This window comes from Cydia splendana, chromosome Z, assembly GCF_910591565.1.
Source record: "Cydia splendana chromosome Z, ilCydSple1.2, whole genome shotgun sequence".
NCBI lineage: Eukaryota > Metazoa > Arthropoda > Insecta > Lepidoptera > Tortricidae > Cydia > Cydia splendana.
The window spans coordinates 27,172,795-27,185,470 of NC_085987.1; positions in this window are offsets into that span (position 1 = coordinate 27,172,795).

Genomic DNA, 12,676 nt, shown 5'->3' on the forward strand with positions numbered 1-12,676 from the left:
CTTTACATGTCAAATGTACAGTGAGTGTGACCGGATACTCTAGATCGATAGATGTAGGGCTCTTGTGGCATCCCCCCGCGAGGGCCGAGGTCCCTAAGTAGGCCACAGTGTGGGGTGCAGAGAGAATTGATAAAATTATGCACTAACACAGCCGGGCCGGCATTATTGTGCAGCATTGTCTGCGGCTAGAGCTAATTCGATCGGTATTAAGGATTTGGTTTGCGCAAGAATATGACCACAGTTTGTTTTTAAAAGCTTAACGGTATTTTAGTAGAGTATTTACCTACATATGTTTTTTCATTATTTTAAAGATATGAAATAATATATTTTGTAATTTATTCTTGGGGAAATGGTCGGTGTTTTGTTTTCATATTTAGGTAATAGGTATTTACATTGAATCAATATGAATCCACTTGGAAAACTTCATAATATGGCAAGGAGGTACATTGAAAACATACTCCGTTTACACAAAACAAGTTAACTTTCTAGGAAATTTAAAGACTAGCTCAATTTAATTCCGTAAAAAATTTAAATAATATTCTTATTGGAGTGATTAATGGATTCGAGTATAAATAGATGAGGTGATTAGATTTAGATCAATTAGGGTTCTGAATGGATGTGTACGGGGTGCGTGAGGAGACAGGCATTCAGGTGCGCGACGCTGTCCGGCGCATCTCCTTGCGTCTTGCTGCCGACCGACACGGCAATTCGATTAGCCCCGGAATAATTGCGGCGTCCGTCTAACAGTACTACTCAATATAAACTAATGGAAACGTAAATGCAAGCATTTGGCCTTAGTAGGTCCTGGAAATTCATTTGCTTCTTACAGTTAGGTTAATGTTTTATTGCATGTCAGATTATACAAAGAGGAGTTCGAGTGCTCACTAATCTCACTATTAAATATTATTTTTTTACCTTTAAAGCTCATTTGATAAAAGGGCTATATAGCTTTGACCTCTCAGTGTGAATGGGCATTGCTGAGGTGGTTTTAAATGACTCGTCAGAACGAATAGTGGTATCTGATGTTAATGTATAAAAACAATGAAAATTAAAGCAATGTACGAGGATAAGTACCTATTATTTTGGTACAAAAGTTGAAGGTTGAATTCTGAAAGTTCGAGTAGAGTAAAATTCGTTTTGTATTCGATCGTTATTCACGGTCTTAGAACATTAATTTATGCGTAGGTATTAAGAATGACTGAAAAATTTGTTATGAGCAGGGATCGTACATTTTCCAGCATTTTTGGTGCACGAAGTGTTGTTAACGGAATTGGCATAAATAATTTCAACCCTAATGATTAATTAGCGTTTATTACGTTGATATTAACCTTAATTTACCATTTCAGTTGAAATTATCTATACCAATTCCGTTAACACCACTCTGCTGCACCAAAAATGCTGCAAAATGTACGATAGGGTAGACCGAGGCAATCGGATCATTTTTTGTTTGACGGTCAATAAATATTTTTTTTAAGATGATACTGTTTTTATTAAAATTCAGTTGGATAAATTGTTTATTAATGAACGGAATCCAAGGTTCTGACATAAAATAAAGCTTAAATATGATTTATGAAAAATAAAATACAAAACCTCGTAAAAAATCCGATTCGCCCCATTTTAAGGGGTAAAACGGATCAAAAAAACTCTGTTATAAAATCTTAATTAATAATGGTTAACAATGTTAATCATATGATTAAGAATCACAAAGGTCAAATAATTGAGATCAAGTATCATTGGTATCTTTAATGTTGCATTTGACCATTATTTTTATTCCTCCTTTCCAGTTAAATTTTTTATCACGCCACCTACAGAAAGTGCAACATAATATCACTCCTATATGCCACTATATATATTAACAACAAATCCAAAACATGCTAATGGCCACTTACCAAACAAAAATCGAATAACTTAAATGAAAATAAACAAAAACTGTAAACTTTTGCAAACCAAAACATGAAAAATCACACATATCCGATTCACCCCATATGAGAAAATTAGTTGTTGGTAACAAAAGATTCTACGTAGGGACAGCGGTCTCGTTAAAACCTTATTAGCAGCTGTAGTCATATTTTCTCCCGACCATTCCCCCTGATACCTCTTCTTTTTATACGTACGCACCATCTAAAACATGCGAACATAAAATAAGCCAAAAAAACGTCCAAAAACCTTGTTTTCTAATGTGATCCGAATCGCCCCCAATCAGATGATCCGAATAACCCCATATACCTTTAAATACAATAAAAACAAAATCAAATCAGGAAACACTATGCGCCATTAACAATAAGTAACAACAATTACAAACCTTTAGCCTTTTGCGTTTACTTTTATCACGGACTGTATTTGCACATTTTTTACATCGGCGGTAAAACCACAATACACCTGTACGAGCGACTCATCGGGAAATGTCACCGTGACCGACGCATGAGTCTTTTACAATGACAGTAACTGTGGCGACATGCGTTAGGAACATAGCAAACGCGGGACGCTGATTGACTGGCTGTAACTAACCGTGATCTTTCAAATTTTACAGAAATGCTTATTTTGATCCGATTTCCCCAGTGATCCGATTTGCCTCGGTCTACCCTATACATAACTTATGAGGGACAAGTTTTTGTAAAAAAACTTAAGTTCATAAATAGGTAGTTTACATTAAATGTTTCACATGAATGTTATTACAGTTATTACCCATTTATGTTTTCTGTGTCAATGATTTATATTATAACATGTTTATTTAATTTATTGTCGTACTGTAATAGGTGGCCGACTAGGAGTAGCGATCTACTGAGCGAAGACGGCTTCAAGCCCGGGACGCGGCAGTAGTGCAGCAACCGTCACTTCGTGCAGCGTGGTAGCGGGTCCGTGCTGGTTTCGCGCTCCGTGCACCAGGCGGCGCCGCGGCAACAGAGCGGCGGCAGCAGCGGAGCGCCGGCCGCGGTGCTGCGTTGCTGACTGAAGCGTCTTGCTGATCTGTCATTGATTTCGTTACTCCGAAGCACTTCCAGTTATTGCTCAAGTAAGCCACGCTTAATATCCTATAAATATACGTACTATGAGCAAATAGTGCCCTATTATGAGAGATTTCGTCATTTGTTCTTAGGATTTATTAATGTTATTTTAGGAATAAGAAAAAAGTGAATTCATAGATTCCCAACACTCGCATGCACGGAGTCAAACCCGATAAAGTCTGTTAAAAAACGGAATTAGTTTTATAGATAAAATATAATATATTCTTAACTATGTACAACTGTTATCAAACCGCAATGAAAATGGGATTGAACCATACGTCGTTATTCTGAATAGACAATCTGTTACATGTATAACAAAATGTCTATTGATTATGCGTATACGGAATATTATGCCTACACGTTCTAAGCCTCTAAGTTTTTCAAATCTAGCACGAACTTTTCACTGGAAAAGGTCAATCAACCTTGTGAAATGCTACTTAAGCACGATTAAATTATGTTGCTAAAATATTATTATATACCTATTATGTATAAAGTACAGCTTGGTAGGAGATCCAAGAGCCAAGCTGTCCCGACATTATACCGAAGATATCCCGGACATCAGTCTGTACGAGATTAGGATGGCCCTGAAGCAGCTTAAGAACAACAAGGCGCCGGGCAAAGACGGAATCACTTCAGAGCTTCTGAGAGCGGGTGGAACACCGGTACTTAAAGTCCTCCAGAAGCTCTTTAATTCCGTCTTGTCCGAGGGCATAACGCCTGAAACATGGAATAGAGGCGAGGTGGTGCTGTTCTTCAAAAAAGGTGATAACAACCTATTGAAGAACTACAGACCCATCACGCTTCTGAGCCATGTCTATAAGCTGTTTTCAAGGGTCATCACGAACCGTCTCGAACACAGACTTGATGACTTCCAGCCTCCCGAACAAGCCGGTTTCCGAAAAGGCTATAGTACCATAGACCACATCCATACGCTGCGGCAAGTTATACAGAAGACCGAAGAGTATAACTTGCCATTATGCTTAGCGTTTGTGGACTATGAGAAAGCCTTCGATTCGGTGGAAACATGGGCGGTGCTTGAGTCTCTTCAGCGATGCCATATTGACTATCGGTACATCGAAGTGTTGAAGTGTTTGTATAGTAACGCCACCATGTCGGTCCGAGTACAGGAGCAGAGCACGAGGGCGATTCCATTGCGAAGAGGCGTAAGGCAGGGAGACGTTATCTCTCCGAAACTGTTTACTGCCGTAATGGAAGACGCCTTCAAGCTCCTGGAATGGGAAGGACTTGGCATCAACATCAACGGCGAATACATCACTCACCTTCGGTTTGCCGACGATATCGTAGTCATGGCAAAGTCGATGGAGGAACTCAGCATGATGCTCGATGACCTCAACCGAGTTTCACAACGGGTGGGCTTGAAAATGAACATGGACAAGACGAAACTTATGTCAAATGCCAATGTTGTGCCCATCCCAGTCTCTGTTGGGAACTCGGTACTCGAATTTGTTGACTCGTACATCTACCTAGGACAAGTAGTCCAATTAGGTAGGTCCAACTTCGAGAAAGAGGTCAACCGCCGAATCCAACTCGGTTGGGCAGCGTTCGGGAAACTACGTAATGTCTTTTCGTCCGACATACCTCAGTGCCTCAAGACGAAAGTCTTTAATCAATGTGTGTTACCAGTGATGACTTACGGCTCCGAAACGTGGTCTTTCACTATCGGCCTCATCTCAAAACTCAAAGTCGCTCAACGACCTATGGAGAGGGCTATGCTCGGAGTTTCTCTACGTGATCGAATCAGAAATGAGGAGATCCGTAGACGAACTAAAGTCACCGACATAGCCCACCGGATTAGCAAGCTGAAGTGGCAATGGGCAGGCCACATTGCACGCAGAGAAGATGGCCGATGGGGTCGAAAAGTGCTCGAGTGGAGACCACGGACTAGCAAGCGCAGCGTAGGACGTCCACCCACAAGATGGACAGACGATCTTGTTAAGGTCGCCGGAAGACGCTGGATGCGGGTCGCTTCCAACCGGCACGTATGGAGGTCCAAGGGGGAGGCCTATGTTCAGCAGTGGACGTCTTATGGCTGAGATGATGTATAAAGTAGCAGGAAAGTGACCGAAGAAGGCTTGTCAGGAACACTAAACTAGGAATAAAAATTAAAACAAAAAAGATCACTAATTAAAGTAACATACGAACTTTACCGAAAATCAATTAGGTACTCATACTCGTAACACCATCGTCTCATAATCAAAGCCGTCTGGTTTATCACTTGGTACAAACATAATTAACTATTGAATTGTTTAGGCTACGTACTTTAGTTTCACTTATTAACAGAGATCGGACTAATTGGCGTCATTACTCGCAATAATGTGGACATCACTCCAAATTTGATTAAATAATTAATCATTTAATTATTTTTTTACCTGAGATTTAATTTTGTTCCCTGGTCAATAAATAGCACTTAAATATATTTTTGATGTAAAAAATGAGTACCTACAGAAACTTTGGAAATGATACTGATTATTTTCTTGAATAAATTTACATTATAAGAACTCTTTGTGTTATTTATTGATTAGCAATCAAAATTAAACCTCAGGTAAGAAATTAATTAAAAGATTAATGCTTTATTCAATTTTGGAGTCATGTCCACATTATTGCGAGCAATGACGCTAATTTGTCCGATCTCTGCTTATTAATCACGTTAATATTTCTAACCGTTTTTGAGATACAGTTTGTTCAACATTAGTGCAAAAATATGTACTTATGTTTCAACCCTAGCAAGTAGATCCTATGAATGACAGGTCATGACAACTTTGTAGGGTTGTCACTGATATAAAAATATTTGATTTTAATGATTTTGTTTTACCTTTTAATCCAACTTTACGATTATAATAACTCGGTTATAGATCACTTAGATAACACTATCCTTTTAGCTCAGTCCCTAGACATGTTCCACCCTGTACCTATACTATATTATTTTTATATTCACAGTTGAAAATGTATAATTGAATGACTAATGAATAAGTATAGATACTTATTATGTTCTATTCATTAACATGTCATAGATGAGTGTCATAGATTGTTGTGCTAAGATACTTTCTGATTCTATTTTAATTGCAGTCGAATAATAATCATTATAGAATAATATGGATATCAAAGAACGATAATAAATTCCAAATTACATCAATTCTCACATCTGTCTCGAAGTGACTATTTCTTAGTTTTTCATCTTCCCTCACTGGCCCAACTGGATGAAGCATCTTGTATATTCACAATATAAGACTATTTTTTTCTCGCAAGTGCTCATTCTGAAAGATTAGCAAACAAAGGATGCAAGTACGAGACGCATAACAACTTTTGTTGTACAGGCAGATTTTTTTGCCTCGCCAGTGCAAGGAAAATACTTTGACATAATACACCTAGGTACCAATATAAATAGTTCTAGTAATCTAGTCTAAACGGATAGAAAAATTACTTTACTTACACATTATTCGCGATTGGGAATAGAGTAGGTAGTTATTGATTTCACACGTCTAGATATGTTACGACAAACCGTGTAATTTGCGATGCATCGCACGTGAGAAGCGACAAGTGTCTTAAAACGGGTCCGATTGTCTGTATTAACGCGCTGCGTGTCCACTTATTGTTAGACGCGACTTACGTTCGGCTCCTCGAGTTTTTGCATTTAATCAAATAGGATATCGAAAGAACCAAAAAATAAACATTAGAACAACGGATTACAAAATTATTATTTTAATAAATTTTTCTATTGAGGTGCAATAAAATAAGTACCTACGTATGAGATGTTTCTTGGGTGGCTGTTTTATGCCTCCGAAATATGTCATTAAACGCTAGTCACTCAAACCAACTTCATACTAACAAATCGTTTTGATATTCAGTTAAAGTAACTGGCTGCGTAGCCAACATGTCAATCGTTCGAACAAAACGCAACAGTCACTGTTGCATTAATATGGAAGAATGATAGAGAGAGATGAGTATACGCTACGCCACGTAGCGTTAACGGTTGGCACGTTGGCTAAGCACCCCGGAGGCCTAAATGGCAATTAGAAAACGCCAAAAGCATTCTTATTATGATACCATGACTTAGCACCGCATCTGTTACCCCGATACACATTTACTTATCGATTGGCGTTTGTCTAATATAAACGATTGCCATCTTGGCCACGGCCTGGGCCGTATTGCATAATAAACTACAACTAATATTACAAGCGGAACTCCTTTTTTAATAAGTGAAATTAGAAAAGGAGTTCCGCTTGTAATATTAGTTGTAGTTTGTTATGCAACATGGCCCTGATTTGACTTGCCAGTCCGGTCGCTTATTAATTAAGTAGGTACCTAGGTAAACCTATGTACCGTAAAACGGGGTGAACAGAAATCGCGGGGTGAATAGAGAAATTTTGAACTTTTTCTTTCAAGTTGTTATATTTAAAAACGTACATCTCTAAAATTAGATTTTTTGGAATGCGTATAAAGTAGACTATTTATTCTCTACATTGATACCAAAAGAACGTAATCAAACTGCCTAAAAGTTAGATTTTTTTGACTCTAAAGTAAGGTCTCGCCAAGGTAAGAAATGAAGCCTGTCTGAACTTTGTTCTAGCGGCAAATTTTTTGACATTAACTAAGTAAAAGTTAGCTAACCTGGTAATATAGTATCTGTAGTACCTAAATAATAAATAATATCACTAATTTTCTCTATAATAAAGCATTTTTTTTGCAAAAAACGAATAACAAGCAAATTTACGTGTTAAAGGGGTCAGTGGACACGCATATGGGGTGAACAGTTACGCCATAGGGGGTGATTAGATACAACAAAGGGGTGTAAAGACACGCCTTGGGGGTTAAAAGACACGAAAAAATAATTTTGTGTTAAATAGCTGTTTAACAGATATATATACCATTTGCCAATAGAGTATCCACATAATAATGACCTATGACAGCTAAAACTTAATATTTCTATTCACCCCTTTCTTGTGTCTATCGACCCGTTTTAAGGATATGGAGAAAACAGGTAATTTTCTTTGATTTTCTCTGAATTGGGTAGGTAAAAATTTATTTCACAAATGCAAAATTGAAGAACTAACCAAGACTCAAAAAATGATATCAAAATTATTACTTTTATCATTTGGATTATTGGCGAAAATCGTCCTTGAAGTTGAAAATCGTGTCTTTTCACCCCGTTTTACGGTATTTTAAAACAAGAATCATCATATGCGGATTTGCCGTTTCGGTTTATCCGTATTAATCCAATGTCTTGACAACTTTTTATTCTTCTTGCCCTAATCAAATATAGATACCTACTAGCCCGATTGATGTGAACCGTGTTCTTCTCTTACTCTCACTGAGTGTAAAGCGTACCTACTGTGCTAAATAAATGATAATATTGTGCATGTCAATTTTATTGATAGTGCGTGAGAAGTCATTTTTGAATCAATTACTCGTGATAGTTAATTGGCAACTCTTTCGCTGTCTTTGGATTTATACAAATTGACCAAGTCTCCATGCAAATAAGTAGGGGTTGTTCATGACAGTTCTAGACGAGTGGAACCCCTGTTTAGTACGAGTGTTAGGTAGCAATGGAGATGAAGCGAGGGTGTTCGACTCAGTACAAAGTTAGATTTCTTGCGACGGATCGATGCGATGTAAGCGCTTCGCGATAATTCCTGATTGGGGCCGACGGTTGATTGAGCAAATATAACACGGCAAGCACCGGCCGGCAGGCATTATTAATTCTAACTGGGCTAGCCCACCGGCCCTCGCATATGAATGAGGGATTTCAGATGGTTCGTCTATCGACGATACTCACTGAATTAATAGAAACATACATAACTAAATGTTATTTAGAATCCTATATTAAAAGGGCACTCTTCACTTATTTGGTTCCTAGAAGCTATAATGTGATGTGATCACAATTTGGAGAATTATGACAATTTCACTAAGCAAGTGAAACCGTGCTGTCTGTACAAGTTTTACCGATTAACTTGTTTAAAGTTGAATATCTTAAATTTTTAATGTAAGTATTTAAGACACTGTAATCCGGTTCATCATAATTGACAAATGAAAACTTTAGTTCTTTGCTCAATTATGAACAGGGACCCTAAATAAACGCAAAATATTCTGAAGTAACAACTCATGTGTTTGATTGTCTCAAGTAATGTTAACCCTAACATGTTGTTTGTTTTATTTATTGCTGTAGGTATTTACTATTTACCTCATAATATCGTCGGCTGAGAATACGTTTGTGCCTAGGGTTGCCAGATGGTCGGGATTTGGCGGGATTCTCCCGATTTTTAGCATGTGTTCCCGATTCCCGACGAAGTGAAAATTGTCCCGAAAAACAGCTTCACGTTATAAACCAAAAATTTCAAGTTCCGTACTGTCGTCGAGCGAGCGAGCGACCCGCGTCGAGCGCGTAGCTAACGTAGTGCCAATAATGTAAAATATCGTTGTTTTTAATTCAATTACTTTAATTTGAATGTTTTTTTTTCCCGACTTAAGTCCCAAAATTATATTTTTTCCCGATAATAGGGAAAAGGGCCTTTCGATCTGGCAACCCTATTTGTGCCATATCCATTTTTGAGTAAAATCGTTTTTTAATGATTCCATAAATCAAAAAATATGCTATAATTGACACTAGTCGGGTTATGAAAAAAAAAGTGCTGGTATTCTATACCCGTCCATATTACCTATTTAAAATTGTACACTACAATTTATTTTTTAAGTGGGATTTTTTATGTTATTTCTAATCAGAATTACGAGGCTCATTCGATCCTGAAAAATATTGTCCCATTTCCATGTCTTTTTCATTCCTTCTATTCCGTTACCGTCATACAAAGTATATAAAAATTGGTTTTTTGTACAACTTTATATGATGGCCCACCTATTCTGAGCAGGGGATCGTGTTATGTTAGTCGTATAGAGCAAGTAAGATAGTAGGTACCTATGTCGTTCATACCTTTTCTTAAAGATATTCCTTAATGATGAAAATATTGTTGAACTAAGTATGTATAACTACTTTTACTAGAACTGCAGTATAAACTATACGAGTTAATTAAGTATGTTTTAAAAAACACCTTTATTTAAAATAGAATGTAGGTACTCAATATAAAGTTTTAGCACATGAGTAAGTATGTAGTAGATTTAGTAAAAACAGGAAATAAAATAAAAACTTTCAAAACTAAAATGCAGTAATGCTTTTTAAGACCGGATGTTAACAGACAATACGTGTAGGCATAGGCACTATTATCCTGACTACAATAACCAATAACACATTGAGACAGGTGCACGTAATTATCTATTTTTATTCGCTAAGTAGGTACGTAAGTACCTAGTTGACAGTAATTTATTTGTACAAACAAAAAGAGGACTAAACTATAATGTTACAATGTTACAGTTTAGTTTATTTATTTCATAATGATAAATTACAGCATAAATTATTCTTACGCTAATCTATATGAATTTACATTATGATCGTCAATAATTTAGCTAGCATGCCAACGTAGGTATAATTATAAAATCTCAACAATGATAATCAAAATACAAATTACGAAAACTAACAATTTATAAGTTAAAAAGAAATTTGAGAACTATCGTCAAATTAAAATACTAAATAAATAACGGAATACATGTCTAACAAAAAAAAATCTAGTAGGTATCTCAAAATGATCGTCATACTAAAACTAAGATCGAGAGATAAGATACTCTACAAGTAACTAATAGTTATTGGTTTTACAGGGCCGCAGGGGGTGAAGTTGTTGTTTAACCCCTCGTGTTAATATTGATACCCGAGCAAGCGAAATATTCGAAAAGTGGAATCTTGAGCGTTTTGACCATTACAACGCACGAGGGTTAAGGTAAAAAAAAAACATTTTTCCTGCTCGCTACATTATTCCAATTCGAATTACGAGTACAGAGGTACTAAATACGACCCGTTTCAATGATACAGGTGTTAGATGCGATGTAGGCCACATTAAAAAAAACACTAGAATCTGAATTTAATTTAAAGCGATTCAATAATTTAGTTATAAAGGTTCTTCGGTTCCAAGGGACCGGGACCAGATCTTGGTTTGGTTGCAATTATTGAGGTTTCCAATTTACCAGGTTTCACTGTAGGTATTTATTCGCCTCAGCGGAAACATGGGTTGGCTAACTCGCCTCTCGTTCGGAAATCCTTTACCTACTACCCGGGCTGCAATGATGTAGGTACCTACACATGTATTACGAATTCTGTGAAGTTGCAATATTCTATCAGGGTCCTACTCGACAGGACAAAGTGATAAGCAGTCTCCATAGCCTATGGACGCCTGCAACTCCAGAGGTGTTACATGCGCGTTGCCGACCCTAACACTCCGCACCCTCGTAACGTTGAGCTCTGGCAACCTTACTCACCGGTAGGAACTCAACACTAGTCTATTGGTCTAGTGTTAGGTATTTGGCTGCGGTTTATTGTAAGGTACTTCCCCAGTTAGGCTTTGCTTTAGATCTGGAATGACATCCGCTGCGCTGTGCCCTATTGCTCTACCATACAAATCGAGATGAAATTTATAGTGCCCATAAGTACCCCTCTTTTGGACGTAGTTGACAGACCTACCGGGGTCTAAAAACATAAATATGTATGCGTTCAAAATACATATAGGCCAGTCAAGCTGGAAATCGTCTTAATACCTTCATTTGGTTTAAATGAGTGTAATCCGAGTTAGCTCCATTCCTGGATTTGTGAAAATTTTTTGCTCTTTATCAGTTTTTTGCTCGATACGTACGAGTAGTTAGTTCAAAAACGATACGTCCGGCGGAAAATTTGCTCTAATCATGATAAAAATTGATAGGTATCTGAGGATCCGAAAGGTACCTTAATATGAATTCGTAGTTAAAGATTGTAAAAAATGGCCGCCACTTTGAATTTCTTTTCTTTTTTAGGGTTCCGTAACTCAAAAGGAAAAAACGGAACCCTTATAGGATCACTCGTGCGTCTGTCTGTCCGTCTGTCACAGCCTATTTGCTCAAAAACTACTGGACCAATGAAGTTAAATTTTGGTACACATATGGAAGTCTGTGACCCAAAGACGGACATGTAATAAAAACAAATGAATTTTAAGCATAAGGGGCACTTTTAGGGGGAATATGAGAAAATTAAAAAATAAAGTTTTACAAACCATATCGTGTTACATATTAAATGAAAGAGCTTATTTTGAGGATCTCATATATATTTTTTCTATAATTTTATATGGAAAAGTTTAGAAGTTATTTAAGAAAATAGGCAAAAAATGACCATTCCCCCCCTTAACTCCGATACTACTGGGTCTAAAATTTTGAAAAAAATACACATAATAGTTCTTCACCTCTAGATGACAGGAAAACCTATTAGAAATCTACAGTCAAGCGTGAGTCGGACTTAAGAAAAAAAAACGCGGTTGGGATGTTTTAGGGACACAGCCGTAATGGTTTACGTGAAACGTGGTGTTGACAGCTTTTGCGAAGGCCGAAGGCCGAGCTACGCGTAGGGCCGAAGGCCCGAAGCGTCCCCTAGATACTTTTTGAAACGCACGGCCGAAGGCCGAGTTGTGGGAGGTTAGTGCTCAAACACAGAACAATTAGGTATAGTACAAGTGTCTGAATGCGAAGGTCGAAGGTCCGGAGCCTCCGACATGTGCATGCTTCCTGCAAAGGAGATCGTCGATTTTGTT